The following is a 10,735-nucleotide window of genomic DNA, read 5'->3' as shown; positions in this document are numbered from 1 at the left end:
GGGAGGGGGAGGAAAAGGAGGTTGCCCCAGGCTATTCAGAAACAGTAAAGGAGCTGCCCTTACACAGTTTAACTTCTGTCTCCACAGAGTATCACAGAAGTGTGTATTTGTGTGTCCATCCATGCCCTTGTGTGCCTGTACCGTGTCACAGAAAGATAGGTGGGGGACTGAGGGAAAGTTCAGGGGTGTTTGTTGCCTGGCTCTGGGGATCAGCAGAAAAGCAATGAGGCAGTTATGAGCAGTGAACCTTTAGCATACAGTTGACAAGAGCTAGGGAGGAAGCCAAGTGTGTCAGGGGCCACCGGATAATTATAGAATTTATCATAGGATAATTATAGAATTTATCAGCCAACCATATCACTTCTTAGAAGTGGAAAAGACAATTACACTCGGGTAACAGGTATAAAGTGGCATGATCCCCGGCAAACCAGGGCATAAAAATACCCTATTTTTAATTAAGCCCAAGTGTGTTACCATGACTGCTGTACCTCAGCTCCAGAGAACTGAGCAAATACAATTTCTGTGTACATTGTTGGGTGAGAACAGTCGGCCAGGCTGGTTCTAGGAGGGTGGTGACTTTTGAGCAAACACTTGGAAGAGGAGCAGAGGGAGAGGGAGAGCCAGGGCACAGCCGGGGCTTCGAGGAGGTTATTGTGGAGAGCAGTGAGTTGGGTAAACAGTGGAGGAAGTCAGGTGGCCTGGGTACGTGTCAGGCAGAGCCCCGTAGGTCCCTGGACTTGAGCTTCGCTTTCTAACACAGTGGGAACCACTGCAAGCTTTCCAGCAGAGGGGAAACAGCTCATATCTGAGGGTTGCTCCACTGAAGTTCACTGGTAAGGGGGTGGAGTTGGGAGCAGGGAGGCAGTAAGGATGCGATTGCAGTAACCGGGGACAGGGGCTTGTGTTGACACAGATCTGGTAGCCGTACTTTGGTGATGAGCAGTTGTCAGATTCTAGAGGCAGTTTGAGGTAAACCCTGGGGGATCCCTGGGGGATCAACTGGCTCAGAGGAGAGTCTGGGCTGACTCCTGGGCCCCTTCTCTCAGCCACCTGTATGTGGAGCAGGTTTCGGGGAGGTCAACAGTCTGGGTGAGTTGTTAAGCAGGCTTTGGGGTGATGCAGGCTGGGGTTTGGCAGAGGGTTGGAGATGGAGATTTTGGAATGTGAGAGCCTCTGGCCTTAGGTGGGACTTGACCAGGTACAAGTAGTTCATCCAGGGACATGCCTGGGTGTTTATTGTCATGTTTTAAAGGGAGATGTGGAGGACAAAAAGAAAACCTCTAAGAGCCAGTGCATGTGTGTTGCTCTCGGTTTGAAAGGGTAGCCATTGCTTTGCTGCCGCTTCTCCTCCATGGGGGAAAGGTTTGTAAACCATTGAACAGCAGAAATGGCCTGCAAAGAAGAGACAAGTCTTATGGTGTGAATGGTTATTTGTTTTCTTTCTGTCTCCGTGTGTGTGCGTGTGCGTGTGCGTGTGTGTAAGTTCTAGGTTTTCATAAACCAAGAAACAGTTTGGACTGGCCATAAGCACAGGGGCACCTCCCCTAGGTGGCGCTTGTGCTCCAGTCTCCCTTTCTCAAATGTATTTCTTAATAGGCAACTCAGCTAAGGTGGCCGGACGGTTGTCCTCACGTCCAGGCATCAAACAAGAGAGAAAGTGGAGCCAACAGTAAGGACAACCAGGGTGGTCAGGTGAACAAATGTCCCACCTCCTAGCCAGCATCCTGGTGTCTCTTAGCCAAGAATACTGTCCTGTGTTTCTCCTTCATGAAAATGAGACAAAAGTAAACCCCCAGAGCTGATATAACAGAGCCTCTGAGTAGACCAAAGACCCCAGATAAAGTGGACAGCACAGAGTACCAGAGCCAGGGTGAACCCCTGCCTATTCCCACCAGCTGAGAGCAGAGACAAGATGGCTGAGAAGAGCTTTCAGCAACAGAGGAGATAGGGCAACAGTCATGGCACCAGCACACTTCTGTCTTCATGGGAACTGGTGTCATCTCCCTCCCTCTCACCCCTGCCCCTCCATTTATTTATGGTTCTTCAGGGGCCTGGACCTTCCTACTGTCGACAGGGATTACAGGACACTGGTTGTCTGCCGTCTTCACTCGCAAGCTGTAGCCAGTGAGGTCTGAGGGAAACAGATGGAAGAAAAGCAAGTGTAGGCTGGGGCATGAACCTTGTTCCTCCCAGTGAACCAACTCCACAGACCGGAACCTCCCTCGACATCAATGTAGCTCACGTACCTGGTGTCTCTGGTCATAGAGACTCAGTGGAGAAGCAAGCATGTATAGTCCGTAAGAATGCAGCCAGTGTACAGAACAACTCACCACATATGTCTGCTCTGCAGTGCCCTCTTTTCTTATGACTCCCCTCCCCCCCATCCTACTCAAAGCAAAGGCATGAGATAAGGTCAAAGGTCAAGCATTGGCCCGGACTTTGAAGCCCACATACAAACGTTCCAGAAACCTGAAACTATGAGAGAAGCCAGAAGCCCTGACAGAAGATGTGGGCTTGTGCTTTGTGTGTGCAGAAGGGAACCTTCAAGCTGACAAGATTAAGTCCTAAGGGAACACGCACTACCATAAGAAGGCTGCTGGAGCCGGGCGGTGGTGGCGCACGCCTTTAATCCCAGCACTTGGGAGGCAGAGGCAGGTGGATTTCTGAGTTCGAGGCCAGCCTGGTCTACAGAGTGAGTTCCAGGACAGCCAGGACTACACAGAGAAATCCTGTCTCAAAAAACAAAACAAAACAAAAAGAAGGCTGCTGGACACAAGACACACAGACACACAGACACACACACACATCTTCAGATTATATCTCCAAATCACAAAGTCAAAACAATTCCCCAGGAACTGAGGCCAGCAAGATGAAACTCAACCTCACAGTACGTGAGGTCTGTCCATGATATAATCGCATGCCCGGTATAGGTTCATTCATCCAACCAGCAGTTGGCGGCAAGGCCTGCATCTTCCAGGAAGAACTAGCAACACACAGCCTGGCCCTCCCCCTATTTCCATACATCACGTCTTTGCCCCAACTACTCTCTAGCTGTCTTCTAGCTCAGAGGCCAGAGCCCATGCGGATCTGTCCACCCTCAGAGGAAACTATCTCCCAGTAGGAAGAAATCCACTCCCACATTCTTCTTAATGTGTAGAATGTGTGTAATTTCCATCGGGGCCTGGACTTCACAAGGTGGCCATTACCCTGCATGGGTAAGTAGAAAAGACAGGCCTCCACTGCAAGGTCATGGCTGAGAGCCTGGTGCCTCAGCACTCACCTGTAATTTCAGCACTCAAGTGTCTAAGGCAGAAGGATGGCTAGCTCAGTAGTTCAAGGCCAACCTGGACTACATAACAAAACCCTGTCTCAAAAAATAGTAATAGCCGGGCGGTGGTGGCGCACGCCTTTAATCCCAGCACTTGGGAGGCAGAGGCAGGTGGTTTTCTGAGTTCAAGGCCAGCCTGGTCTACAGAGTGAGTTCCAGGACAGCCAGAGATACATAGAGAAACCCTGTCTTGAAAAAACCAAAAAAAAAAAAAAACCTAATAATAATAATGTTAAAAGTAAACATTTAATGCAAATTAAAAGCTTACTGGCTGAGTGGCAAGACCACAAGACAGAGGACTGAATTATGTTCAGCTGTTGACATGCTAAGTCATCTTTAAAGCCAATAGAAGATTGTGCTCCTTACATTGGGACCATATGTGTTGTTTTTATAGACTAGTACCTTAGGAAGCAAATCCTCTGGTTTTCTTTGGGTTTTGAGACAGGTCCTTTTATAACATAGGACGCCCTCAAACTTGCCATGTACCTGAGGCTGGCCTTGAACACCTGACTCTCCTACCTCCATCAAGTGGTGGGATTACAGACATGTATCATAATGTCCAGAGGGAATAAACATTTTTTTTTCCTTAGGTTCTCACTATGTAGCCCTGGCTGTCCTGAAACTCCCTTTGTAGCCCAGGCTGGCCTTGAATTCATAGAGATCTGTCTGCCTGCTACCGCTGGTGTGAAGTTACCTCAGCAGCTGGCAAGCCAGTGTGCTCAGCAGTGTGAAGAGGTCAGACCACACGCGCTGTTCTCGCTACGTTTAAAGGGGGCGTGAGGAAATGTTTGGAGGTAATAAATGCACATTTGTCACCTATCATTAAGATGATGACTTTAATAACATTTGCTTATGCCTAGTCTTTCCAAATATGCACATTAACAATGTGGTGTAGCTCTTTGCATATTAATTATACCCCCCATTACAGTGGAAATATTTCCTGTCTTCGTTTTTCTTGATGTTCTGTGTGTATACATGGTTTTACATGTATGCACATACATATGCGTATGGGAGCCCATGCATGTGTGTGGGTGTGCCTCTGAAGGCCCCAGAGTTGATGCCTGAAATTATTCTCAGTATCTCTTCCACCTTCTTTATTGAAACAAGGTCTTGCAAACAAACTCAGAGCTCAACTCTCAAACAATCTCAGAGCAAGATTCCCCTAATCTTGTCGGCCAGCTTGCTCAGGAAATCCCATCCCTACTTTCTAAGGCTGGAATTGCAGATGGGCTGTTATGCCTGCACCATATTTATGTGGGTTTTTGGTAAACCAAGCTCCACTTCTCAAATTCTCACAGAAAGCACTTTGGATCCTGGGACATCTCCTCAGATCCTAGCGCTGATAAAGTATTCCCCAGATGTCTAAAGGAACATTATCGCCTCTCCAGGACACCTTGATTGCGGCTCAGAAGGATCAAGAGTTTGGGGTCTGCCTGGGCTACCCTATTAGTTACGTTGCTCATCATAAAAAGAAAATCCCATGACGGAAGTGACTTAAAAGTGAGGAGGTTTATCGTGGCTTGTGGTTTCAGGAATTGTGGACTCTGTGGCTGCAGGGATGTGTGGGAGGGGACATCTCAAGTTGCAGCCAGAAGGTTGTTTCCAACAGGCATTCTCTTACAGTAACAGGAAAAGTAATCGATGTCGGAACCCACCTTGAGAAGCACTGCCTGGAGCACCTGTGTCCAACCATTCAGTCCAACTTAGCTCAGCCTCTGTAAATCACTGTCAGGGTCCAGCCTGAGGAGGAGGCATGGCGTGGATGTCTCCAACCTCTGGGATCCTTCTTTCAACCTCAGGCTGAGCGTTCAGCTCAGTCCACTACCACCTTGTCCCCTGGGGTTAATCCGCTTGAAATCGATTACACCTTTCGGTAGGTGTAGAAAGCATCCCCTGTCAGCCAATGGAAAGAAGGGGAGGCGAGGCTTATAAGTAACTGACAGGCTGAGCCAGCCCTGCAAGGATTAGGAGTTGACAGCAATACAGTGGGGCCCTGCTCCCCCGAAGTCATGCCACCTGACACAGAATAAGGACACCACAAACTGCCGGACTTGCCCGATACTTCCTGCCTCTTTATCGCCTTACTGGTTCTGTATGGTGATTAAGACAAACATTGCTACTATTTGTTGATTCCAGAAACAGTCTCTTGGGACAAGCAATCTCTCTGAAGTTACATGGCCATTGATGGATGTACCTGAGAGTATAAAGACTGAACACAGGAGCCTGGAGAGACAGCTCAGTGGTTAAGGGCACTGGCTTAATTCCCAGCACCTACATGGTGGCTCACAACTATCTGCAACTCCAGTCCCAGGAGATCTAGTGTCCCTTTTTGGCTCTGTGGTCACAGCATGTGGTGCACAGACATATGTACAGGCAAAACACTCATACACTTAAATAATAATAAAACAATTTTAAGAGATTGAAAACACAATTTATTAAGAAATGTCTACAGAAGCAGACATTCTGGCTAATTCATTAAACGTGTGTGTGTGTGTGTGTGTGTGTGCGTTTCAAGACAAAAAATTCACAGGATTAATAATAAGGCAGCTTCCAGATGCCCTCCCAGCAGCAACCAGTGCCATAACAAAGACAAACTGCCCAGGAGGAAGAGTGTATGATCCAAGTGAACCCCACCCAGCTGAGCTAGGGAGAGAGTTAAAAGACCAGAGATTGCATTTCCAGGCATAAAAAGGCTCACCTCTAAGAGGCCTTCTGGAAAATGAACTTGGTGATGGAGCCCTTTGATCTCAAGGATTAATCAAAAGAGTCCTCTTACTCCGATGGCTGGGAGAATGGTTTCCATACAGGAGGCATTAGACACCCAAGAGACTAGTGGCTTGAGAATGGACAAGGAAATGCTGACAGAAGAAGAAAGCAGGATGAGTATACCTAAGGGCCAGTCCCTTGTCACCCCTAGATATAACAACTCATGCTGTCCCTGGGAAAACACTTTGAACACACAGGCAGCAGGCTTGGGGCAGCTCTGCTCAGAAGGCACTTGCCTGAGGTTGAGCCTTAGAACCCACAGGGAACATCGGGGCCTGGTGGTGTGCACTCATGACCCTACTTGGAGGGAAAGAGGGGCCTGTAGATGTGCTGATGGCCAAGTTACCCTGTGCAGTGAGCTCCAGGATCAGAGACCTCACCAAACAGACAAAAAAGGTAGAGAGCTGAGGGAGGACACCCAGGTTGTCTTCTAGTCTCCACGCCCATACACGCACATATGCACTCAAACACATGCATGCACACTCATACACACACATGCGTGCACACTCATATACACAAACATGTATACTTAAATACACACATGCATAGGCATTTAAACACATGCATGAGCACCCAAACACATACATTCATGACTATCTAAACACATGTACACTCAAATAGACACAGGTATGCACACATGCTCTCGCGCGTGCACACACACACACACACACACACACACACTGAAATCACCTTATTGGATTTCTTTACATCTGGTAGCACCTTACAGGGTTTTATTTTTTTTTTTCAGAGTGTAGGTACACATTTGAAGTTCATGCCAAAGCCATTTAAAGTTCAGTGTAGAATTCACTGCTACACATGTGTTCACATGTGTACAGTGGGGCCATCTATGTAGCCATAGATGTTCTCCCTCCAGATGTTCTTTCCCGTACATAGAGAGATGCGTGGGACAATACTGACTAAAGGTTGCCATCAACTGACTCTATGTGAGATTTTGGTGATTTGCTGCTTTCGTCATTACATTTTCTCGTATTGCGTCCATTTTACAGCATGCATCATTTACATTCCTAGGACAGAGTAATTAGGAAAAAATAATAATAAAGGAATGGGTGAAGAATGCCAAATAGAAGCATTCGAAAGGAAAAAGCAGAAGACAGAACGGGCTCCCAGAGAAAGCCTGTGCTAAAAGCCAGTCCTCACTCAGCCAAAGAAAGGGACTTAAGCAAGATAAAATGCTGGGAGCATCTCATTGTTGTTTTGGATTTTTTGAGATGGAATTGCTATGTGCCCCAGGCTGGTCTTGAACTTACAGCTGTACTCTTGACTCAGCCTCTCAGATGCTGGGATTGCACGTGAGCCACCGTGCCTGCATGCTATTCACTCAGGGAGCATGTGTCTAAAAACTATGGCTTCATAAACAAGGTTCCTGAAAGTCTTAATCTTTCAGTCACTTTGGGACAGCATGACCTAAAGGACAGATCACCCTGAGACAAGATCACTGGCAAGCACAAGTTGTCTCTTCAGAGCGACTGAGAGTCCCCTCTAGCCATCAGGACTTTAGAACCAAACTGAAAATGGCCACCAGACCGTACTTCCACTCAGCTATGAGCCCTCAAAGCCCACCCCAGGTCTTCCTCCATGGAAGCTGACGTCAGTGCTTGAGTATGGACCGGGTCACTGAATCTCTTATCTGTTCTTCCCGATATGGCCACAATGACTACATTGCCTGTCCTCTCCTCACCACCTCTCAGGACTTTCCCCCTAAAACGCCAGTAATAATGAGAGATGCAGCAACAGCAGCAAAGTGGGACTTAGGACTGAAACTGTCAGGGTCGTGAGACTCATTGCTACATAGTAAAATGTGCCGTCTGAAGAATCAGGACAACTAGAATTTCTTTGTTCTAAATAATGTTGCTACAGAACACACCAGCCCCAAACTACTAAAAACAAAGAGAACCAGAGAACATACACACAAGGTGATGACGACTCTTAAAGATCTGATTCCTGAATCTGAAATAAATGAACCATATAGAGACTAGGAAAAATACAGTGCACAAGTCTGATTTAATAAATGGCCATTTGATGGAACCCAGTGTCTTTACCAATAAAAGCAAGTACAGACCTTGGAATCTTTTCTTTTTCTTTCTTGTGTGTGTGATATGTTAGGCTTATGGGTATATATAAATATGATGTATGTGTGGATCTCACATGACACAGCATACATGCAGAAGCCAGAGGGCACCCCAGATGTTGGAGACACAGACACAGACACACACACACACACACACACACACACACTGAAGCCAGAGGGTACCCTAGATGTTTGTTCTTGACTTCTATTTTGTTGGAGGCATATATTCTCTCTCTCTCTCTCTCTCTCTCTCTCTCTCTCTCTCTCTCTCTCTCATACACATACACACACACACACACACACACACACACAAAAAAAACACACACACACACTCATATTGTTGTTTACCACAGTATCTAATGGACAAAGTGTTCTGTGAGCTTCCGGGACTCTGTCTTCACCTAGCATCTCACCATAGGAAAGATGGATTTGCAGAAGCATTGCCACCTCACCCAGCTTCATGTGTCATTTCTGGGAATTCAATCTCAGGTCATCATGCTCATGTGACAAGTTCTTTACCCACAAAGCCCAGCCTTGGAATATTGTTTTCAAAAAACGATCCTATGTTTGGCACCAAAGAAAACGGCAATTGGAAATATTTCGGACAAATGTGCCAAGGATAAACTAAGACAACTAAAAATCCACACTAAAAATCCACTGAAGAAGCTCTTAGGTACTTAGGATGGAAAGGCACTCTCCCCAGAAAGGAACTTGCAGCTTCCTGGAGAATGAAGAAAGCATGTACAAAGATCACTGACAGCGTTGATCCAGAGAAGAAAAAACAAAATAGGAGATGGGGGAGAACTAATGCTTTTTGTTTGTCTGTCACTGTTATCTGTAAGAGCTGTCAGTCAGCTGGTACCAGGGATCAGTTTCCGGTATCACCGGGCTAGGACACTTCCTTTGCAACCCCTCTATGGTCACTCATTCTCTGACCCATTTAGATATTTCCAACTGTCAACTGCATTTACATCTTAGAGGATTTGCACGAATATGTCATCTATCTTTATGTATTTATTTTACTAATATTTTTTTAGACAGAGTCTCACACTGTATCCCAGGCTGTCCTAGAACTCTTTATGTGGCTCAAGGTAATCCTCCTGCCTCAACTTCCCAAGGAATATGATTTTTAGTATGAACCATGACACATATTTTCTCTTCTTTTAAAAAAAAAATCAAAATCTTAAGGCCACACTGAGGGCTTGCCATGGCTAACACTGTCCCTCAAAGGCCACCAGAGCTCCTGTTCTCACCTTTACCAAAGTGTGCATGAACTCTGAGGTTTCCAGCGTGAGCAGAAGAAACAGGCATGTGATAGTGACTGCTGCCCTCCCCGGGAAGACGAAGGTTCACTGGATTTTTGTTTTACTTTCCCCTTACAGTCATTATTGGGTCCATGTAAAATCAAACCTAAGCCTGATTTCTAAAGTAGATTCCGATGTGTGTTTTTTGTACAAAAGTCCATCCTGTGGAGAGCTTTTGGGGCTGCTTGACATTGGCCAAGGACAAGGAAATGGGCTTTAGGCAGGAATCTGACTTTGGGCCATGACAAGTAAGTTCAGGCAGGAATCTAATTTTAGGCTAAAGCAGAGAAGTAATTTCAGTCAGGAATCTAAGTCTTAGGCTAGAACAAAGAAGTAGGCTTCAGGCGTGAATATGTCTGTGGGCTAGGACAGGAAAGTAGGCTCAGATATTTTGGTCATCCTGATAAGCCCTTAGAAACAGTGATCACGGGAGTGTTCACGGGACTTTGCTTATTGTCCAGCTTGTTCCTTGACTATTTGCATTTATTGTATTGCTAGTTCTTCAACCTAGAACTGACCTAAATACTTGCATGTAGTTAAAATGGTTTAAAAGCAAATTGGGAAAAAATAAACGCGCCTCAGCCTTCAGCCTCAGAACTGGCTGGGATCATGCTGCAATATTGTCTAATCGTCTCTTTTCTTTTAGTCCTCACTCCCGCGCTGGAGACCCTGTTGACTGACTGAGCTGGCCTGGTCAGCATCCTGCCTTCTGAATGGTTTGAATATGCACAGTGGTTTGCAAGGAAATGGGAGGAGAAGCTAGAAGACCTCTTCCACGCATGCCTGCCTGAAACACTCATGTAGTTTTACGAGCATCAAACCCCTCACCTGTCTGGATCCTGCGGCAGTTCAGGGTGGCAGAGAGGGAAGACACCATCTGGTAGATAAACTCACTGTGGTTTGGCAGGCTTGCTTATGCCAAACTTACAATCTCAAAAGAAAAAAATGTAAATAAATCAAGTGCGTGGTATGTATTCATGTGTGCGTGCATACACCGAAGTTCATATGCGTATATGGAGGCCAGAGGTCAAAGTCGGGTATCTTTCTCAGTCCTTTCCACCTTAGTTTTTGAGACAAGGTCCCTTCAATGAATCTGGAGCTACTGGTTGGATAAGAGCCCTGAGATCCACCCTTCCCAGCATGTGTGTGATACAGACACACACGCCATGACCAGTGTTTTACATGAGTCTTGGGGATGTGAGTTCAGGCCTTTATGCTGGAACCACAGGTTATAAGTACTTTATCTGC

At 46.3% G+C, this 10,735-nt stretch overlaps 1 long non-coding RNA gene across 1 annotated transcript; it reads left to right on the top strand.

Moving 5' to 3' along the window:
• Positions 1 to 615: 615 nt before the first annotated feature.
• On the top strand, positions 616 to 10,461 carry LOC143434269 (uncharacterized). Its single transcript, XR_013103618.1, has 2 exons — positions 616 to 833; positions 10,134 to 10,461. It is a non-coding gene; the product is annotated as an uncharacterized LOC143434269 (long non-coding RNA).
• The last annotated feature ends 274 nt before the right edge of the window (positions 10,462 to 10,735 follow it).

The sequence above is a fragment of the Arvicanthis niloticus genome, chromosome 14 (genome assembly GCF_011762505.2).
Source record: "Arvicanthis niloticus isolate mArvNil1 chromosome 14, mArvNil1.pat.X, whole genome shotgun sequence".
Lineage (NCBI taxonomy): Eukaryota > Metazoa > Chordata > Mammalia > Rodentia > Muridae > Arvicanthis > Arvicanthis niloticus.
Note: the sequence above shows the minus strand (reverse complement) of the source record. Positions and strands in the feature narration are given on the sequence as shown.